The sequence below is a fragment of the Acomys russatus genome, chromosome 19 (genome assembly GCF_903995435.1).
Source record: "Acomys russatus chromosome 19, mAcoRus1.1, whole genome shotgun sequence".
NCBI classification, from domain to species: domain Eukaryota; kingdom Metazoa; phylum Chordata; class Mammalia; order Rodentia; family Muridae; genus Acomys; species Acomys russatus.
The window spans coordinates 23259271-23280300 of NC_067155.1; the positions used below are offsets into that span (position 1 = coordinate 23259271).

At 40.2% G+C, this 21030-nt stretch overlaps 1 pseudogene; it reads left to right on the forward strand.

Annotated features, from left to right (window-relative positions):
* Positions 1 to 682: 682 nt before the first annotated feature.
* The window catches only part of LOC127203294 (zinc finger protein 431-like), a 54206-nt pseudogene continuing 33858 nt past the window's right edge, over positions 683 to 21030 (forward strand).

The window sequence follows — 21030 nt, forward strand, 5'->3', positions numbered from 1 at the left end:
GCAGGGAAAACCTGGGTCAGAAACACCACCCTCCCTAAGGGTGTGGAGTAAGACGAACGCAGTACCCGAAGCCAACCCAGTTCCTGGGGAAGAGCGGGTAAAGGCACAGCAGAAAGAAAACTGTATGCAAGTAATGTTCAAATTTTTAAGCAAAAGAATTGAAAGAAGAGCTGATTTGAAATTCGAAAAATTACATAAATCAGTTGGTCTGAGTAATTTTCAGTGGTATTGGAGAAAGAAGGAAATTAAATTTTTATATCATTTGGCAAGCTTACTGTGGAGATGAAGTCCATAATTAAGAAGATGAGGGGTATGGGTATAAACCCAGTTACAGGAAACCCACCCATCAGTCAGGAAGAACAGAAATGGATGGGAACAGCACAGGCAGTAAAAAATAGACTAGGCATGAAACCAATCGATGTAAATTTAGATTTAGTAGATCCAGCGCTGGTAACTCCACTAGTGGAAAAAGCACCCAAAAAATGAGGTGCCTGCAATTCTAATGAAAACTGTGCAAGATATAGATAAAGAAGAATAATGGCAAAAGGCTAGCCATGAATATAGTGAGGAAACAGAAGGATCTGGCCAATCCAACCTGAACCCTATACTCTTTCCCGGTTGTAAACGACCAGTAAGAGGACTCCCAATAGAACTATTGCCAATAGACTGAACCCCTTCAGTAATGGCAACCAGCCCCATTGGACACCGGGAACAGAAAGTTAAAGAGTCCAGGCCATATTCCCCACAGGAGTTGGCAGACTTAAGACGGGACTATGCCCAAAATGGTCAAAAAAAGATTGCACAGTACATGGTCAGGACTTGGGAAAAAGGGGCTGACACAGTCATATTACATGAACAGGAGATGAGGAAAATTAAGGGGATCATAGAGAACCCGTCTATCTATGAAGCATTGGAACATGTGTTGGACACCACTAAAGGTGACACACACTCTCCTTGATTGGATTACTGCAGCCTGGCGACTGGCATTCCCAACCCTAGATTTAACACAGTTTGAAACAGCAGGAAGGTGGAACACATATGCAGAGGCAATTAACGTATGCAGAAAATTGGGTATCCTATGGTTTATATATAATGAGGCAGCAACCCCCCAAGCAGCACCTTTTCTTCCCTCCTTTAGACGCATCTTACTTAAAGGAGCTCCTCAACACCTCAAGATGAGTCTAACTGGAGGCTTGCAAAATTGCCAGACAGTGGCAGACAGTATAACCTTCTTCAAGGGTTTCAGAGAATTAGAACAGGAAAGAGTAATCTCTTTCCAAGCTAAAACTAGACCAAATCCCCCACAGAAGCAAAGAGTTAGACCTTTTCAAAATATTAAAATTAGACCTTTCGGTAAACCAAATTTAAGAATGCCAATAAGATACAACAATCAAAGACCAGGAATCTTTAAAAGATTCATAGGTCAGAAGGTATCACCATTTAATAGACCAAGACCCAATCAGTGGAACCAACAAAGACAACAGAGACAACAAAGACAGCCTTTTTTAGGCCAACGGGGCCGCAGGGGCCCCTTCCCTCAAAACCAAGCCAGACGCTGGCGATCGAACCAAGGTGGCAAATAGTAGAAGATACCAGACCCTTTGTAAATTTTCCCATAGAAATTAATGGATTACTTAAACCAGTAAAATGGCTTCTAGATACAGGTAGCCAGATAAGTATTATAAACTGTCACCCTAACCAAAATAAGGGATTTAAAGAAATAGAAATACAAGGTGTGAATGCAGTTAAAAAAGTACCAGTAATTAAGGTACGTATAGATTTATTTGGCAAAAAGTATGATTTAGATATGGCAAGTTTTATGGCACCCTCCAGTGTTTTATGTATAGAACATATTAAAAAATTATTTCCAAAATTTTTACAGATAAAAACAATTAAAAAATATTTTAGTAATTTAGCAGAAGTAAAAATAGAACCAGTAAGATTACCAGATATTAAGCCATCCTTCACGCCACAATACCCAATTAAAGGAGGTATAGAGGATATTACAAAAACCTTACAGGAATTACTAAAAGAGGGAATTGTTACACCCACCTAGAGTTTTAATTATAACTCCCCTGTGTGGCCTGTTTTGAAACCAAATGGAAAATGGAGATTTACAGTAGATTATAGAAAAATTAATGAACTTAGCCCAAAGATGCCAGGGACATTGCCGGATGTAGAGGATATATTCCTAAGAATTAGACAAGCCACCCCTAAATGGATGGCGACTATAGACCTTTCAGATATGTTCTTTGGAATACCCTTGCACCCAGCTTCACAAGAAATAACAACCTTTACTTGGCAAACAAAACAATACAAATTCTTAAGATTACCCCAAGGTTATTTAAATAGTCCAATTATTGCACACACCACCCTGATGAAAACTTTAGAAGATTTTGAGTATCAGGGGGTGGAAATAGTATCCTATATAGATGATTTAATGATTTTTGGACAAGATGAAGATAAAATTCAAGAAACAGTAAAAAATTTAATACAACACCTGAGAGACAAAGGCTGGACCATAAATATGACAAAGGTCCAAGGCCCCAGTAAACAAGTGAAATTTCTGGGAGTACATTGGTCCACAGAAGGACCCAAGATCCCTGAAGAGGTAATAAATAAACTGGACAGATTAGAGCAGCCAAAAAATAAACAACAGGTACAGCATTTGATAGGATTATTTGGCTATTGGCGCCAACATATTCCCTATCAACAACTCCTGTTGCAACCCTTATATAAGATAATTTAAAAAGCACATGATTTTGAATGGACAGATGCTCAAGAAACAGTGGTCAGAACCATGATTGACCTGATCAGACAATATCAATCCCTTGGCTATATTAATAAAGGAGACACAGTAATAATAGAAGTATTATATACTAAAGGATATGGCAATTGGAATATTGTTGCTAAAGGAAATAGGTTAACTCCAATCGGCTTCTATTGTAAAAAATTCCCATGGTCAGAAAATAAATACTCTCTGTTCGAGAGAACCATCTGGGCCACATATGAGGCATGCAGAACTACACATTCACTAATACAAAATAATCCAACAGTGATCCGAACTGAGATGCCTATTATAGACTGGATAAAGGCACCAAGAGAAGCATGGGCAGGACTACCAATGGAAGGCAAGGTCCTCCACTGGAAATGGTATCTGTCAGACTTCTTCAAACATAATAAGGTCTCAACCCAGGGCCGTATATCCCAAACCTCGGAAGATGTTCTAAGGTCAGGGAATACTGAGAACCCAACATGGTTGGTACCACCCAGTTTAATCCCCAAAAATACTGAACCTGGCCCAGATCAGACCATTGGCCTGTGGGGCACTAAGGAGTTCAGTAGGGAAATACCAAATGCGTGGTTTACAGATGGATCATCAACAACAACAAACAGTACAGTGAGGTGGAAAGCTGCTGCCTATAGGCCAGAAGATGGTAAAATAATCACTGACCAAGGAACAGGAAAATCAGCACAGCATGCTGAAGTAATTGCAGCCTTATTAGCAGCTAGACAATCAAGACAGGAAAATAGAAGAGATTTGAATTTATACACCGATTCATGGTGTGTAGCAAATGGGATAGCAGTCTGGTCGGGCAAATGGAGAAGGACTGACTGGAAAATAAATGGTAAACCTTTATGGTCAGGAGATGCATGGAAGGAGTTAGCAGAAATAGGACAGACTGTTAAAATTACAGTTTTCCATGTAGACGCACACACAAATAAACAGGATGAAATGCATAAAAATAATGACGTTGTAGATAAACTAGCAGCACTGATGGCTGATGTAAAAATAAGGAAAACATATAGGATTAAGGACACTGGTCCCACAAAAAAGATAATTAAAACTAAGTATGAGCTAGTTAAACCTAATACTCAACCTATTGGAATTACAAGTAATGAAATTGTTTCATTACATAAGGGAATGGGACACATTGGTGCCCACTCCCTCAAACATTGGTTTGACAAAAGAAATATTAAAGTATCATGGCACTGTATTAGACAAGCCTTAAGGAATTGTGAGCAATGCCCCAATGAGAAGTTACGTTTTAATCATAATTATCATGGAAACATTGGTTTCCGAGCAGGTTTTAATTACCTGGTCCAAATTGATTTTATAGGACCACTTAAGAATTTTAAAAACCGATATGCTTGTACCATGGTAGATGCAACAACAGGCCTAGGACTAGCAAAAGCAGGAAACAAACCCGATCAACAAACATGCATACTCACACTTTTACAATGGTGCGCACAGTATGGCGTACCACAAACCATTCAGTCAGATCAAGGCTCACATTTTACAGGAAAAATAACACAAAAAACAGCCAGATTACTAGGTATCATGTGGGATTTCCACCAACCATATAATCCCACGGCAGCTGGTGCAATAGAAAGATTCAATGGATTGTTAAAAACACAATTAATACATAGACATAAGGAGCCATTACAAAAAGCATTAAATTGGTCCATTTTAGAATTAAATTGAAGACCAAGACTTAATAGGGACAGCCCATTACAAGAAGTAATAAAATTAAATATAGATATAAAATATCCACAGGAAGAAGACAGAAAAATCAATAGACCACATCTGTGCATCCACAAAAATAATAAGGACAACTCAATTGCCAAAGCAGAAATAGTGGGCCCAGGACCGGGAAACAACCTTTGGATTACACAGGGTAAGGGAGATTTACGTTTGGCAAAATTAGAAAATTTAGCATAAATTATGTGGTCATGGAACAAACTAATGAAAGCAATGATGTTATTCCTAATGTCCATGGCAATAACAATATGGATGATTTTCCCGATCCTGGATGCTCTACTAAACCTCTGCGAACAAAGTTGGCAATGGGAATACACAACAAACAAAACATTTGTAATGCATGGGGCTGCAAAAGCAGTAAATTATACAGTATGTTGGTTACATTTTTTAAATTGATACTTATATTGATTTGCATAACACCAGCATACGCTGATGGAGGTTCTTCTACTACTACTACTGCTGGCTCTACGGCTGCTACCATCACAATACCAATTAAATTTAAAACAAGAGAAACATACAATATAACAAATAGATTCCCAGAATACTGGAAGGATTTTAGGGACTGGACACATGTCACCAATAGATTTAACAGTTTTTGGCAGAAATACTCTTACTGTATTGAATATCAATGGTATTCTGGCTGTGAACAATATTCAATGGCAGTGGGAGCATCATACCATCATAAAACCTTTATGATGGATATGACCATGAATGCCACAGATCTAGAGGAACAAAATCCCCTAAAATGTCACTGGATAGAATTTTGGGGAAACAAAACCAGCCATATGGCAATATATTCCACAGCCTGGAAATCCTGGACAAATTTAAAAACCATTACACTTAAAGTTAATAACAAATACAGAACAATGGCCATCCAGTATTATGACTTTTATGCAAGTGATAAACTATTTGAAACTTTCACTTGCGGAATGGCCATGAACACAACTTATGCAAGAACTTGGTTTTCACCATTATTCTCAAGTACGTGGGCCAACCTACCTGGATATTGGTATAATAAAACAACAAAAGCATTGGAGGAACAAAATTATGAATATAATGATGAGGAATATGAGGTGGAAACCACCAGCACAGAACAAACAACAACAACAACATGCAATCCATCAAAAGAACTTAATAGAAATTGTGAAATAGTTAAAGAAAAATTAGAACCAGAATTAGTTAAAAAGGGAATACCACCTCTCCCGAAACCATGGGGAAATCGTTGTCCAAATTCATTTATTAAACAAATTAACAACACAAATATAACAAGCTCCAACATATTATGTGTAGCAGACTTTCCAAACTTACCATTTTATGGAAGTCTTTACCCTATAAATATGAATGGAGACAAATATGGAATAAATCATACAGATCCAAAAACGAATATACCATATAATTTAAAAATTCCACAGGTAAACGGAGAACCTTTGAAATGGGAAGAATGGAAAAAAATTTTACCACTAGGAGTAGATCATTGGAGAATGCCACTAATTTTGACTGAAATTCTTCCCCAACCATGGACAATAAATAGACAAAGAGATAAAAGACCACAATGTATTAGACCATCACATTTATGCAGTCCAACCATTCAAAATTATAATAATACATGTGATAATAATAAATGTCCATTAATATGGGCATGCATACCAGACATGCATGGTAAATCCATTTCAAAATCAGATAACAAGCAAGAAGGAAGTGTAGAAATTAAAATACCAATGGTCAATATAACATCTTATTATACATCGACCCTTGCAAATTCTACAGTATTAATACTAAATAATACAGACAATTTTTATAATACTTCCTCAGTTTGGATATATAATGGTACAGAATTACCTTATCATATTACCTTTAACATGTCTAATACAGCTCATAGATATAAAGACCCATTAAATAATAATAAAGATTTTTATAAACATGAAAGATTTATACACCTTTGTGTATATCAAGCTTCAGGATTAGATGAATATCCAATACCATATGATATAGAAACAATAAATGGGACAATTTTTAGGCCCAGTAAAAATATTACTGTATTTGGGAAAAAGAAGCAAACAGCAATAATAAATATAACAGATGCCTACGAAAACATAACATACAAACTACCATTAATAGCAGAACTTCAGCCAATGCCAATATTACAAATGGTCCAAGGAAGATCAGAAGGAGGAATAAATTTTGATTATAATAACACCGTAGTAGTTTACAATACAGGAATTAACAAAACCCTTTTGTGGTTTAAAACTTTGTTTATGACCCCTACATCAAGATCAAAATTTTACCACACTGGCTTCCCATACTACTTTTCATCGTGGTCAATAAATCCACAATATGATGAATGGGAACAAGTAGAATGGATTGCACACAAACCAAAGGGAATGAATCAAACAGGATTAATTGATTGGGACGAAGTAACTTATTTACATTACACACATAATACATGGCCTGACAGAAAACCTCATGAAGGTAAATTGATGTACAGAGGCTCAGTTAGAAAAGGAAATGATGAATTTAAATTATATTCAGCACACTTCCCCCAAGGCTATATATACCCACCACCCAGTACAATGCCTACAGTGATAGAAGCCCCAATGATTGTGCCAGACCTAAGTAGCCCAGCCAAAGTAATACTTTTCCCAAAAGTAAGGAAGATAGCAATGAAAGTAGACTTGAATAAATTTCAACCACCAAAAATCTATTGTAGCTCTGTAATGACAGAGTTCACAGGACTACAATATACTACACCTATTAAAGCGGGCAGAAAACCTCTACAATTCTTGGTACTGGGAGCAGTACTGGCAGGAGCAATAATGGGAGGTATTATGGGTGGAGGTGTATCAGCAGCAATAGTAGAACCCATTAAAGCAGAAATCATGCACATACAACAGGTAAATAGGAAAACTTCGGAAGCCTTAGCAGCAATCTCCAATTCCATTGATGCCCTAAATGTATTAAACCAACAAATGAGAGCAGAAATAGAGATAATCAAAAATGAATTTGCTGCAAAGGAAGACTGGCTAAACTTACAGGTAACACAAAATCACAACACAATGATGTGTTTACAATATAAAATGACAATTGACAGAATGACCAGGGAATTAGACACACTCTTCACCACAGGATTCGGAAGAAGAACACCTGAGTTCCAAACTTTAATTAATCCAACAGAAGAATCATTCTGTGAAGAAGGAATATGCACCATACATGTATTACAAATATTTTTAGATAATGCATTCAATGCATACCACACCAGACCCATCCCACAAAGATGGGAACATAAATTAGACCCGTGGGAGTCAGCCAAAAGTAAATGGCTTACTCCACTGGATCACTTCTTGTTCACCCAAATGAATAATACGCCAGTATACATACCACAAGAAGAATGTTACAGTTTAGGGGCAAACACTTTTGTGTATCCACACTTGCCAATAACCAAATTAACTGAAACTCGATTAGCACCAACAACTATGACAGATACAATTCAGGATATGGGTGATTGGACACATCTAGTATGTACAAATGACAACATACCAATATCATGTACAAACTTAGATGATGAAACTCTTAACGATACAATAACAGAATACAATATACAACCAGGGTGTTGGTTGGTGCATAATTGCTCTATTTTAACAGCTTTAAATAGAACCCAGGTCACACAAATATCCATACAAACAACACATTTATATTCATCTCCTACAATTTTTCTAGAAGAACTAGAAAAAGAACATTATAGGCAATTTATAGCAAAAACACAAGAACTACAAAAATTATCAGAATATAACCAAAAACAATTAGATTCAATTCATAAAAAAATAAAAACAGCACAAACTAGTCTAACAAGAAGTATGGCAGAAACCCATAATCTGGTAGGTTTGATAAGAACCAATACATATATTCATAAGGATTGGAATGCAAAAATGAATAAATGTAGTTTCTTTGATATAATGGCAAGAATAATACAATTAGACTTTGTGTGTTTACCTTTGTATGGATGGTGGGAATGGTTTAAAGAAATAGTCTGTGTATCTGGAATAGCTATTGCATTGATAATTGTCTTGAGAATCCTTATGTGTTTTAGAAGCAGGAATAAATATGCCACGCTGCGGAAACGTCAGCGGAAAGAGGTGTGACCTCCTACAGAAAAATGGAACAAGAATCTTTATCACTTACTTCTATCACAGACACTTCGCTCCAATAAGAGACCTACTCTTTAGAATGGGACTATTATATGGACATATTGGCGAAGAGTCGTGCCACTTCTGTAAACACCGTTATTCCTCAAGATTCCTGGCAGGAACCCCGAACACAGACCGTCTCCTGCTATTAATGAACCATTTTCTACACCACAAAGAAGATTATATAAGTAGGCATCCTATAGACAGGATTTTATATGTATTAGCTAGCCTTATATCTTGTTTTATTTGTAAAGGAAATCACTGTCATTATGAAATGTGTAAAAATATGATAAGACACACACCAGAAAAATCAAGACAATTATTGAATGGGGATTGGTATTGTAAGTGTGTGGTAGAATGTATTTATCAACCAGGAAATTTAGAATCATGGTGTATTAGAATATTAATGAAACCAATGATAGATGAAATGCTTATAGAATTTTCAGCATATATTACTTGGTATGAAATGAATAGAAGATATAAAAGAATGAAAAGAATGACAATTAAGAATAACATGAGAAAACCAATTACTGAAATAACTCATAGCACGCGACCATATGACTCTGGAAACCCTCGCCCTATGAGGCCAAATGAAGAGGATAATTAAAATTCCCTCTTCTAACAGTGACACCTTTTATGCTGACCCCATTTCAGGTGTCAGGGGGTGGAATGTAATGAGCATGTAAGAGCAATGTCAACTGCTCAGTGTAGAAAACCATAATAAGTGTGTTATGAAGTGATAAGGACAGCTGTAGCCAGCTGAGCTAGTAAACATGAGTGGCGTATAGTAATAGATAAGCAGACCTGAGTGTGTGATGTGATAAAGAGTAAAGAAACTCAGTGAAAAGTATATAAACCGCGGTCGAAAGCCATTCAGTATCTCACTCCCACCATGACTGCATAAATCCCGACTGCCTGGAACGAGATCTACCGAACAGACCGAGACTCTGCCCAAATACCCAAACACGAATGACGGCTCAAGCTCCTAGGACCCTACTGCTGTAATCAGAAGTCGCAGCTCTGGACCTGTCGTCGCTGACACGACTCTCCATCAGGTCGTATAACCCTGATTAGGAATGTTAGATGCTACTCCTATTAGAATTAAGATAGTTATGAATGCTTGAGTATAAGATAGAATAGTATGGAATGGTATTATTATATGATTTTGGCCATTTGTGTTTTTGGATTGATTTGGTGTTGTTTTTGTGTAGTGGTGACTGATATTCTTGAACCCGTTTATGTTAATAAACTTAGCAACTGCAAAACCACTGATCAGTCTCAGATTGAGTTCATTCGGGATCCTGAGTGCGAAGTACTCAGTGCTCGCGACAGAACTCCACAAAATTAATTATATATATACATACATATATACACACACATATATACATACACACAAACACACACATATATATTGTTTGTTTGTTTGTTTGTTTCGAGGCATTGTTTTTCTGTTTTAGCCTTGGCTGCTATGGACTCACATTGCAGACCTAGCTGGCCTTAAACTCACATCGAGCCACCTGCCTCCTGAATGTTGGGATTTGGGGCATGTGCCACCATGCTGGGTTTCCAAATATATCTTAGACATAAATGTTACATGCTAAGAATAGCGTTTAGAAGAAGTTAGAGAAACTAGGGGTCTGAGTTTGTAATCCTGCCAAGGATGTTTCTACTCACAAGCTCCTGTTCCCAATGCTTTGTGTAGATGTAATCTACACAGTGCAGTTAGTCAGAGACCATCATCAAGTCCAGAAAACTACTATGACCGAAAAGGACCACACAGGTGGCCACTTTTGGTGTTGCTTATCTTGCAGCCCCAGGGAAGACCCACTACACCAGTTTCCTCTGCTCAGCTGCCTGCTCTTCCTTACTGTGAGCAGTGACTCTGCACTTACCATGTTGTGTCTTCTGACCTTGCCTGAGCTCTCCTCACAGCACCCAGCACAAACACTCAGAGCATATCGCACACAGCCACTCAAGTCCCCTCCTCTACAGAGAGGAACTTACAGCATGGCACCAGCAAGAACACTCTCTCTCTTTCCTGGAGTCCCTGATCAGCCACTGAGTTTTGAGTGACAGAAGCACTTCCCCATGGTTAGAGTGTGCTGAAGGGACACAGCACAGTAGTTCCTGGAACAGGCTTCCATTGCAGGACCAGTCTTTTTTTTCTTCTGTGGAGAGATTTGCATTTCAGTAGCACTCCTACCTGTTCTCCAAGAGCCTGCATTTCCACCTTTGCACTCACCCCAGGGCAGAACCAGCCACTCAGGCCTCCTGAGCTCAGATGCCTGCCCCTCCCCCTTTGACCTTGAGCTCACCAGGTCCCAACTTCTAAGTTTGCCTGAGGTCCCAGCAAAACCCTCAGGCGCTTCCCTTCTTCTTCCTGGAATCAGGGTGCACAGCTTGCAAAGCCATTGCTCATTTTGGAGTGCAGTTATCAGTCTGTCCCACAAGTGAAAGGGTACACAAAAGATTCCAAACTAAAGAGAGTTTAGGAAACACGAATGTTGTTTTGTGGCTTCATGCTATGTTCAGGTAAACTGCAGCTACCTTTCACCTGATAGATATGAAACAAACCTGGGAGAAAAGACGAAAGAGATGATAATCATTTTAGAGCACTGTAGTTATTCAACACATCATTCTCAGTGGAAAGGTGATTAAAAAGAAAACAAAAACCCACAGTTGTGCTAGGGCTGGGGGTGGGGGTGGGGGGTAGATGGTGGAGTGGAGGTGTGAAGGGAGGGGACATGGGGGATGAGGGTGTCTTCCCCAGCAAGGAGAGAAGAGTCAGTGGGTCTCTGCTGAGCAGAGGGCTTTTAGATGAAATAGGGAATAGTTGCTTCCTTGATGTGACACACAGGCTACCAGGTGCTTTATTTATACAAGTTTCAGATAGCATGCCAGTAACCCCAGCACTTTGGAGGCCAATTCATATCCTTGAATATATATAAATTTTGTATCCACGCCTTACATCAACCTCTCCCCATATCTGTTAATTCTAGTTAGAGTCTGGTTTTGCCAGAATGCATGTCTTTGTACCCCATTTACTATTGGTGGCCAGGGAGGCCAGGAGATGGTGTCAGAATGCCTGGGACTAGAGCAGCAGATAGTAATGAAGATGCTTTATGAATTTCCCAGAAGCTCTATAGTAGCTAATGATCTGCTGTAATTTCTGCCCCAGGACATCTGGGATCTGTTGGCCTTTGTAGGCACTGTGTACAAATATATACAGGCAAACACCTGTAATCATAAAATAAAAACAAGGCTTAGAGAAAAAGAAGGAATGGAATTTTCTACAGTAATGTCACAAGCTTCAGTCAGAGCAGCCAGGGCTAGTTATAATGAACTCTTTTGAGTCCTCCATGAAAGCAAGTGTGTCCTTCTTTTTATAATTTATATATGTTCCTGCATGATTTTTAGCCAACAGTGCCTCAGATGTCTCTGCCTTTACATTGCGACCATCTTTACAGGTGGATGTGCCAGTTGAGCATGAGTAGGCATAGGCAGACTCTATATGAACTTGTCCACACTCCCGATATAGTACCCCATGCTTTCTTTTTGGAGAGAGTTTTCTTAAATAAGGCTTTTGAACTGGAAAGACCTTTCTTTAATGTGGATCTTTTGAGATGATAATATTGATCTTTAATCAGGGCCACAGCTATGGGTGTCAGCCTACATATAAAGAAGATATTGAAGAAGGAAGCTTTCTTTCTTGGCTTGTTTTCATTAATCTTGGCTAGGAAATCTTCATTCCTCTAATGTCTTTACATCCTAATTGTTGGACTTCTGGAGTATACTGAGCACCAGATAAGACATCCAGCCTCATGGATCAAACAAGTTCTGGAGTCTTTACGTTTCGTTTGGTAGATAGCCAAGGTTGAACTAGCTGGACCACAGTTGTGAGACATTCAAAAAATTTACTTTCAAAATACACAGAATGAGATCCATTCTACCAGTTGTGCTCATGTTGAGAACTTTGCCTAATAAAACTGTGTTTTTCTTTTTTCTTTTTTTTTTGCATTTCTTTTATTTTATTAATTTATTCTTGTTACATCTCAATGTTTATCCCATCCCTGTATCCTCCCCCCCCCCCCCCCATTTTTCCATTATTCCCCTCCCCTATGACTGTTCCTGAGATAAAACTGTGTTTTTCATCTGCCCACTGTGGAAGATGTGCTGGGTAGCAATAGTTGTTGTCATTTGGTTTTCAGTCTGTTTTGGGTTTTTTTTGTTTTGTTTTGTTTTTTGGTGTGTTTGTTTTTCAAGACAGGTTCTCTCTGTGTATCCTTGACTGTCCTGGACTCCCTTTGTACACCAGACTGGCCTCGAACTCACAGCAATCTGCCTGCCTCAGCCTCCCAAGTGCTGGGATTAAAGGCATGTGCCACCACTGCCCAGCAGCAATACTGTTTGTAAAAGCATTATTCCCTGATCCATTTCTATTTAAGTATTTACTTACCTTGAAGACTATACTTTTTATAATTATTCATTTGTTAAGAGCTTAATTTGACTTTAGCTGAAGAAAACCGCTAAAGTAATGGAACCATCATTGAGCTTTTGGCAAGAGAAATACATCTCATTTTATTTGTGGTCTGGTTCCTGGTAAAAGTGCTTCTTCTCTCTGTAAAAATGCCTCTTAAGTAGCTTCCCTTGGCTCTCTCTAGTGGGAGCTGGCCATATCCTATTCTACCAACTCTTCTCTGATTCATCACCTCTTCTTCCACACAATCATATCACTATCAAGCCTGGGTGCTGCTTCCTTCTTTAAATTAACTTAACCTTCAATTAGGATGAAAGGACTATGTCACCATATATGGATCCAAGCTTTTCTTTACTTGATACCTGCTCTATACCAGGCTGGCCTTAAACTCAAATCTATTTGCTTCTGACTCCTGGATCATAGGCATGTTTTGTATTACAACTGGATCACACAGACGTAGAAAACCTTTGGATGTGATTTCTTTCCTGCTGGGTTGCATACACCTAAGAAAGCCTTGCATGTGATCTCTTGTGAGAACAGTCATGTTCTGAATTAACATTCTTCTGAGGAAGGGGGAACCTCTGGGAAAGGAAGGGTCCTTGGAATCTATGGGGTGAATCTAGCTGAGCCCCGTAGCATCAGGGGCAAAGAGCCTGAAGTTGCCAACTACTATAGCCATGTGAGACTTCGAGTGGAGGGAAGGGGACACAAAACCACCCTTAAAGCCTTCATCCCAAAATTTATCTTGCCTACAAAAAGTATAGGGATGAAGATGGATTAGAGATTGGAGAAATGGCAAACAAATAACTTGCTGCTCAACATAAAACTGACTCAAAGGAGAAAGAGCCAATCCCTGACATTATTAATGATACTCTGCTATACTTGCAGACAGGATCCTATTGTAAGTGTTTTCTGAGAGTCTTCCTCCAGCACCTGATGGAAACTGATGCAGATACCCAGAGCCAAACAATAGACAGAGTGCAGGGAATTTGGGGGAGGGTTGGGAGGAAAGATAGTGGGATACTGGGCAGTTGAGGACACCACAAGAAAACCTACAGTCAACTATCTTGAGCACATGGGGACTCACAGAAACTGAACCATAATCAGAGAGCATACATAGACTGACTACACATATATAGAAGATGTGCAGTTTGGTTACCATGTGGGTCCCCTAACAATGGGAATAGGAGCCATCTTGACTATGCTGTCTGGATTTGGATCCCTTTTTCCCTAACTGGGCTGCCTCCTTAGGCATCAGTGGTAAATGATGTTCTTAGTCCTGATGCAACTTGAGATGCCAGGGGAGGTTGATAACACTTGTGGGCGTCCCCTTCACTGAGGAGAAGGAGGGCTACTTGGGGAAAGGGGGAATGATGGTGGGACTGGGAGTAGAGGAGGGACAGGTCAGGCTGTAAAGTGATTTAATTAATTAGTTCATTAATTAAAAATACGGCTAACAAAATAGCTTAGCATTGAATACTAACTGCTTCTACTATATCTTATGTGATTTAGGGGCACAGTCTATAGTCATGGATGCATGACAGCATGAGAAGGAAGCTGAACAACAGTTTCAAACACAACACAGTAGAAAGAAAAACATAAAATGGGGTGAGTCTACAGACACTCAAATCCCATCCCCCAAAAGACATCTAAGTAACCCCTTAGTACAAAAGCCCCCCAAGAAAGGCCCCTCAAAAAAAGTGGAAATAAGTGTTTTAAAAAATGATGCTACCTAGAGACTTTCTGATTTGACCAATTATATTCTGATATTGGTCATTATTGACTCACAGTGAAAACGCATTTTAATCAACTAGAATGATCCTAATGGTCTGCAACTGCTCATAGAGTACTAAAGAGAACAGAGATTCTTCTGATACTCTAGAAAATCTTTTGATAGCTATATTTTCTAAAATCTGGCAACAAGTTATATCTTTATAATATACAATGGCACAGAATAAACCTTCTCATTTCAATAGAGAGAAATGTATATATAGTGAGGAAAGAATGGATGGAGGCCAAAAAGAAAAAAAAAAGAAAGAAAGAAAGAAAAGAAAAAACAAAACAGAAAAATCCAGCAACTCAAACACCAGTTACCCTAGCTCTGTCTCAGATACATGCGGCTTCAGTTTCAAAGGCTATAGATAGCCCTGTGACTACAATTTCTCATTCATTACTCAGTTTTGTAACGTTAACTTAGTATATGTATCTCTCCAGGATATATTTCTCAAGCTTAGGTATCTCAACATCTTATGGTCTCAAAATGCACCTTGGGCTACATATCCAAAGCCTGGTAAAATCAAAGCTCATAGTTTCCTTACTGGGGCACTGTCTCTGCAAAACATAAATAGCTGGAGCAACATTGAACTAAATTCACAGAGACAGAATACATGACTTTGAATTGTGCATCTTTCTTGGTTTAAAACAAGTACAACAATGGGTAATCCTGCCAACTGTAGTTTCTAAACTGAGATGAAATATAGTAGGCATGGACCAGAGTTGCAGCAGGTTTTATATGGAGTTCCTTCTTTGGAATCACTATGCCTATACTTTCCATTAATTTAAGGTGTAGGAAGAATGGATGTTACCCAACTTAGGCTTCCAATGCACAGGTAAAGCTTTCTCTTTACTGGTGATAATCTCCTTGAAAGTCTCTTTCTCTCTTTCAGGATTTGACTGCCATCTAAAACTACTTAGTTCTGTTTTTTTCTCTAAACCCACAGACTGCATTTACTTCTGCCCCACTTGTTGCTTTTTCAGATGGTTCTCTCAGCACACAGTACAACATTCTGTAAGGTTAGAATAGAAACACAACCTAGAAAATTATAACAAAAACCATGGGCAAACATTGTTCCTGGCTTGCTTGCTTACTTGAGCACTCTCTTATTTGCAGCCTGATCTCTTATCCAACACAGGCACACTTGCTGAGGGATACTGCAACCCTCAGTGGAAGAACCTCCTACACCAATCTTGAATCAATATAATCTCTCACAGACATAACAATCAACCATTCTAATGAGGGCATGCCTCATCATTAACATTTTTGCCTGCTTTAATTGCCTTATCTGCAGCTGAAAGCTTCTTAAGCCTAGAAGCCTGCAAGCTTTGGCCTCTTGGGTTCAGGAATAGCCCACACTGACCACTTGGACAACAAACTCAGGGCAGAGAAAGTTTACTGGAAATTTAACAAAGATTGACTGCTCAAGAAAATACGATGGGTTTGAAAAAGGAGACTGTGACCCAGAGCCGTTCACAGAGTAATTAAAAAAGACAATCAGGAAGAATCAATTTTATTTCAGGTATATTGTATCTAACTCAGGCAAAAAGAATTAATTCTATTCCTGGTTCATTGTGCCTAGGTGGATAGACAAAGCATTTTAAAGTGATTCAATGGGATATAAGGTAGGAGATATTGGGGACGTTCTAGTTCCCTACGCTTCTCCTGAGGGGAACAAAGCGCTTCTCCTGAGGGGAACAAAGCAGGGTAATATTGCTTAGCTCCAACAGAACATATATTTATCTTTAACTCAAGCAGAACAAGCATTCATCCTCTGTTGTTCTATTCTAAGCAGCAAGTATTGAATTAGGCAGCAAGTACTGAATGGAAACAGCAAGTGTTGAAGTGTGCACAATAGTCTTCACTTCATAGAGAGCCTCTTGCCACAACTTCTTGTGCTATTTTGGCTGATTCTGGCCAGTTCTGCTGACTCATACCTATTAGCTGGAGACTTGCTGGCTGTGGTGGATTGTGTCACTGTCACTGATTCATGGTATTGTTTGGTGCTTCCTATTGGACTACACTTCTAGTATCCTGCCAGGAAGAATAGAATCTCCCCAAATAACTACTTCTAAACTAGTGCACACCCCCTTTTCTATGAACCTTTTTTCTCCACTCCCTCTGGTTGGTAGATTAAAAGGAGTATAAAAGGATTTAGAAACCCTAAATAAAGTAGGTTTTGAAAAATCTAAACCTACAATAGAGTTGGCACTGGAGCTCACAGAGTAGCTCCAGTTGAACAAATCTCCCACCCTGTGAGTTCCCTGTCAGCAGCAACTACAACTGATGCTTTGGGTGCTGCTGCCTTTTCCATGGCTTCAGCTTCTCAGTTTCTCCAGGAGTTTTATCGCTCATCCCAGCACTGTGGAGATTTAGCCACAGCAGCTCTGCAGTCCTGGGGTGTTGATGTCTGGAGGTGTAGATCAGCCGACACCACAGGCTGAAGATCTGAGATCCCTTCTCATGGAACACATGTAAGTGGCACCCAGGTGAGCAGAAGATGTAAAAAGGGGGCACCCAGGGAATGATGTACGGGGATTCCAGGGCCAAAACTAGAAACAGCCCTGCCTGGGTGCTGAAGATCCTCAGAAGGGGACCTGATTACTTTCGTGGAAAGTATACAGAGTTCACAAAAAGAGTCCATGGCAGAGAAGGGTTTACCTGTTGCTTGATTCTGCATGAATAATATGAACAGAAAAATGCTCCAGCTAAATGATATTAAAAAGTTTACCGACCGAACTGGTCTGTTTCCATTCACATGCATGAGTTAATACTTGCTGGGAGATGACATCATCACTCACCTTTCCTCAATCAGGTCTTTCTTCATAGTATTGGCTCTTGCAGTTGACTGCCCGAAACATTAGTCTGTGAGCTAGTTATGGCCTGTCCTGCTTCACCCTGCAGTGTGAACGTAAACTGTGCATCCTGTTCTGATCTCAAGGCAGCAGCATGACCCACATGAAAAGCCTTACTTCTGATAGGGAAATGGGCATTTAACTACATGACTAAAATGAGTTAGTTTAAAACACTGCTGTGGTACAGTCCTTTAACCGAACTGGTCTGTTTCCATTCACATGCATGAGTTAATACTTGCTGGGAGATGACATCATCACTCACCTTTCCTCAATCAGGTCTTTCCTCATAGTATTGGCTCTTGCAGTTGACTGCCCGAAACATTAGTCTGTGAGCTAGTTATGGCCTGTCCTGCTTCACCCTGCAGTGTGAACGTAAACTGTGCATCCTGTTCTGATCTCAAGGCAGCAGCATGACCCACATGAAAAGCCTTACTTCTGATAGGGAAATGGGCATTTAACTACATGACTAAAATGAGTTAGTTTAAAACACTGCTGTGGTACAGTCCTTTAATTAGAGAACTTAAGAACTTTAGCCAAGAAGAAAGCAAGGCCATTTCTCTGGGAAGCAACAGACAGGTATCAAGGCCCCCTGCTTTAGCATAGCTTTATCAGAAAGAGTTTTCTCAAAGACATTAGATGCAGCTGTGCTAGAATTAATATGCCTTGTCACACAGACATCATAGTACACACAAATACAAAATTAACTAATAAAAAATCTCTGTAATGACAGCTAAAAACAGATTTTACATTCTACATGCTGCTGCCATTAAGTTTCTTTAAATTTAGTCCCCAGGTTATGTTTTGAACAATTTAAATATGGGCTGGGCACAGCAAACCTAGCTTATTGAGACATTTACCCAACAATGATAGTGACAGAAGTATTTCTTAAGGACCCCAGTGCTTTCAAACATCAGTGACAGAGTCCTAAGTGGAAGGCCCAGAGGATGAAAAAGAAAGGAGAAGTAGAAGATAGAAAGTACAAAAGCTGAAGTGAGGAGGTTTTGCACAAGCTATGTCCTATGTCAAGTCAGGTTTGTAAGAATTGCATCTTGTATACCACTCACAGGGGGAAATGAAATAAAAGGGAGATGTTTATGAAGTCAAGTGAAGCTTCATACAATGAGACAAACTCGAGAGGACTCTAATAAAACAATGTTTCATAGGGTATGTCAAGAACAGTACTGACCAAGCTCACAGTGGCCCTGGTACTGCTAACCATAGGTTTAGGAAGTGAGGAGACTTGGGTTTTGAGGTTCTGAACATACCCCATGCAAACACACACAAATCACTGGCACAAACCCTTAACAACTCTCCCAAACATTATCCCATGATTAGAGAAAGCTTATTTTATTCTCAGTACTTGAGCAGCTTGTGAGAGGCCTCTTCTTTGATAGGAGGATGGGAGTAGTACAGGGTGTTTCCTCTGCCATGGTTTGGAGCCAACTGTCTGGACAATCCTGGTGAACAAACAGGTGTCTCCTAGCTTCCTAACTTCTAACAGACCAGGTTAGCATACTGTTTATCTTTGGGGTGTTTTGGAGGCAGACCTCCCTCAGCTAAATTCTACTTTGAGTTGATCAGTTTCTAAGAATGGGTACATCCTTTACATCATCAATTCTACTTTTCTCCATCAAAGCTTAACACTGGAGTGCTAACCAACACATGAGATGCCTTTTACAACCTCCACAAAATTAACTCCAAATGCTTCTTACACCTAAATGTTAAATGCTAAGGGCAGAACTTGTAGAAGATCCTACAGAAATTAAGGCTTTCCAAGATTGGCATCCTTCCTAGACCATTTCAATACATCTGCCCAAGCTCCAAAGGAATTGCCCAAATGCAGCCCCATAGGAAGTTATTCAGTGGCCAGGTCCAGATCCAGGTCCAGGAAGGCACTAGGGTCACATGGGACCCCAAAAGTGGCTGATCTGGCCTTTGCTTATCACACAACCCCAGGGAGGACCCACCACACCAGCTCCTGCAGCTCCCCTTTCTGATCCTCCTCAATGTGGGTGTTCCGTTGGCATCTGCAGTTGCCCTCCCCCTCCCCTACATGCTCTGTTCAATCCCACTTCTTTCTCTAACCCTGCCCCAGGCAAGGAAAGACTCTGCACATTCTTAGCATTCCTTGAGATGCTCCAACCCCCACCCCTGGCGCCAAGGGCTTCCCTAGTACAGCAGGTGGCAGATACTTCATCTTCCTTCACCTGCAATCCTTGTTGCCATACTTGGGTGGTGAGATGGGATTTCCTCTGGCCTTGTCCCCTGAGGCTACTGAACTAGCCCAGGAGTTTCAGTTCCCAAGTAAACTTGCCCTTTTATGTTCAATCTGGCTTCCACTGGCTTATTTCACCTGTGGAGATAACCCATAGTCAGCAGTGACCCTGAGCTCACCACTTTGTCATTTTGGACCTTGCCTGAGCTTCCCTCACAGCACTTAGCAGCAGTGCTCAAAGCACATCACACAGAACCATTAAAGAAAGCTCAGCTAGGGAGCTGCACCTGTGCAGGGCAGCCAGAAGAAACAGCCTCATCTTAATACTGGCCTGTCTACCTGGAGGCTCTGATTAGCCGGTGAGTCTCCAGAGACATGAGCACCTCCCTTAGAATTACAGTGTCCTGAAGACACAGCAAAAGAGTTCATGGCTAGGCTTCCTGTCCAGGGCCATACATTTCCAGATCTGCAGAGATTGGCATTTCGGTAGCACGTGTGCATATTCTCCAATAGCCTACTGGTCTGTCTTCCCACACAGCCCCACCACTCCAGCTAGCTCTCCACAGCAGCCTGCTCCTCCCATTTCTGGCCAGTGACCTCTACTCACCATATCGGGACTTCGGAACTTGCCTGAGCTTCTCTCACAACACCCAGCAGCAGAGGTCAGAGCACACCACGAGGAACCACCCAAGCCTGCACAGCCACAGAACTGACTCTTCAGCAAGGCTCTGGGAAGAACCTGACTCCGCGGCTGACCTGGGGCGTGTCTCTGACTGGAGGCCATGATTGGCCACTTCGTCTTGAGTGACATATACACTTCTCCAGGTTAGCATGCTCAGGAGGGGCACAGAATCATGGTTGCTGGCCCAAGCTTCCTACCCAGGGCCAAACATTTTCCAGAGCTGTAGAGACTTGCATTTCAGTAACCCTGTCCTCCAATGGCCTCAACATCTGTCTTCCCAACTAACCGGGGAGGACTCACTGC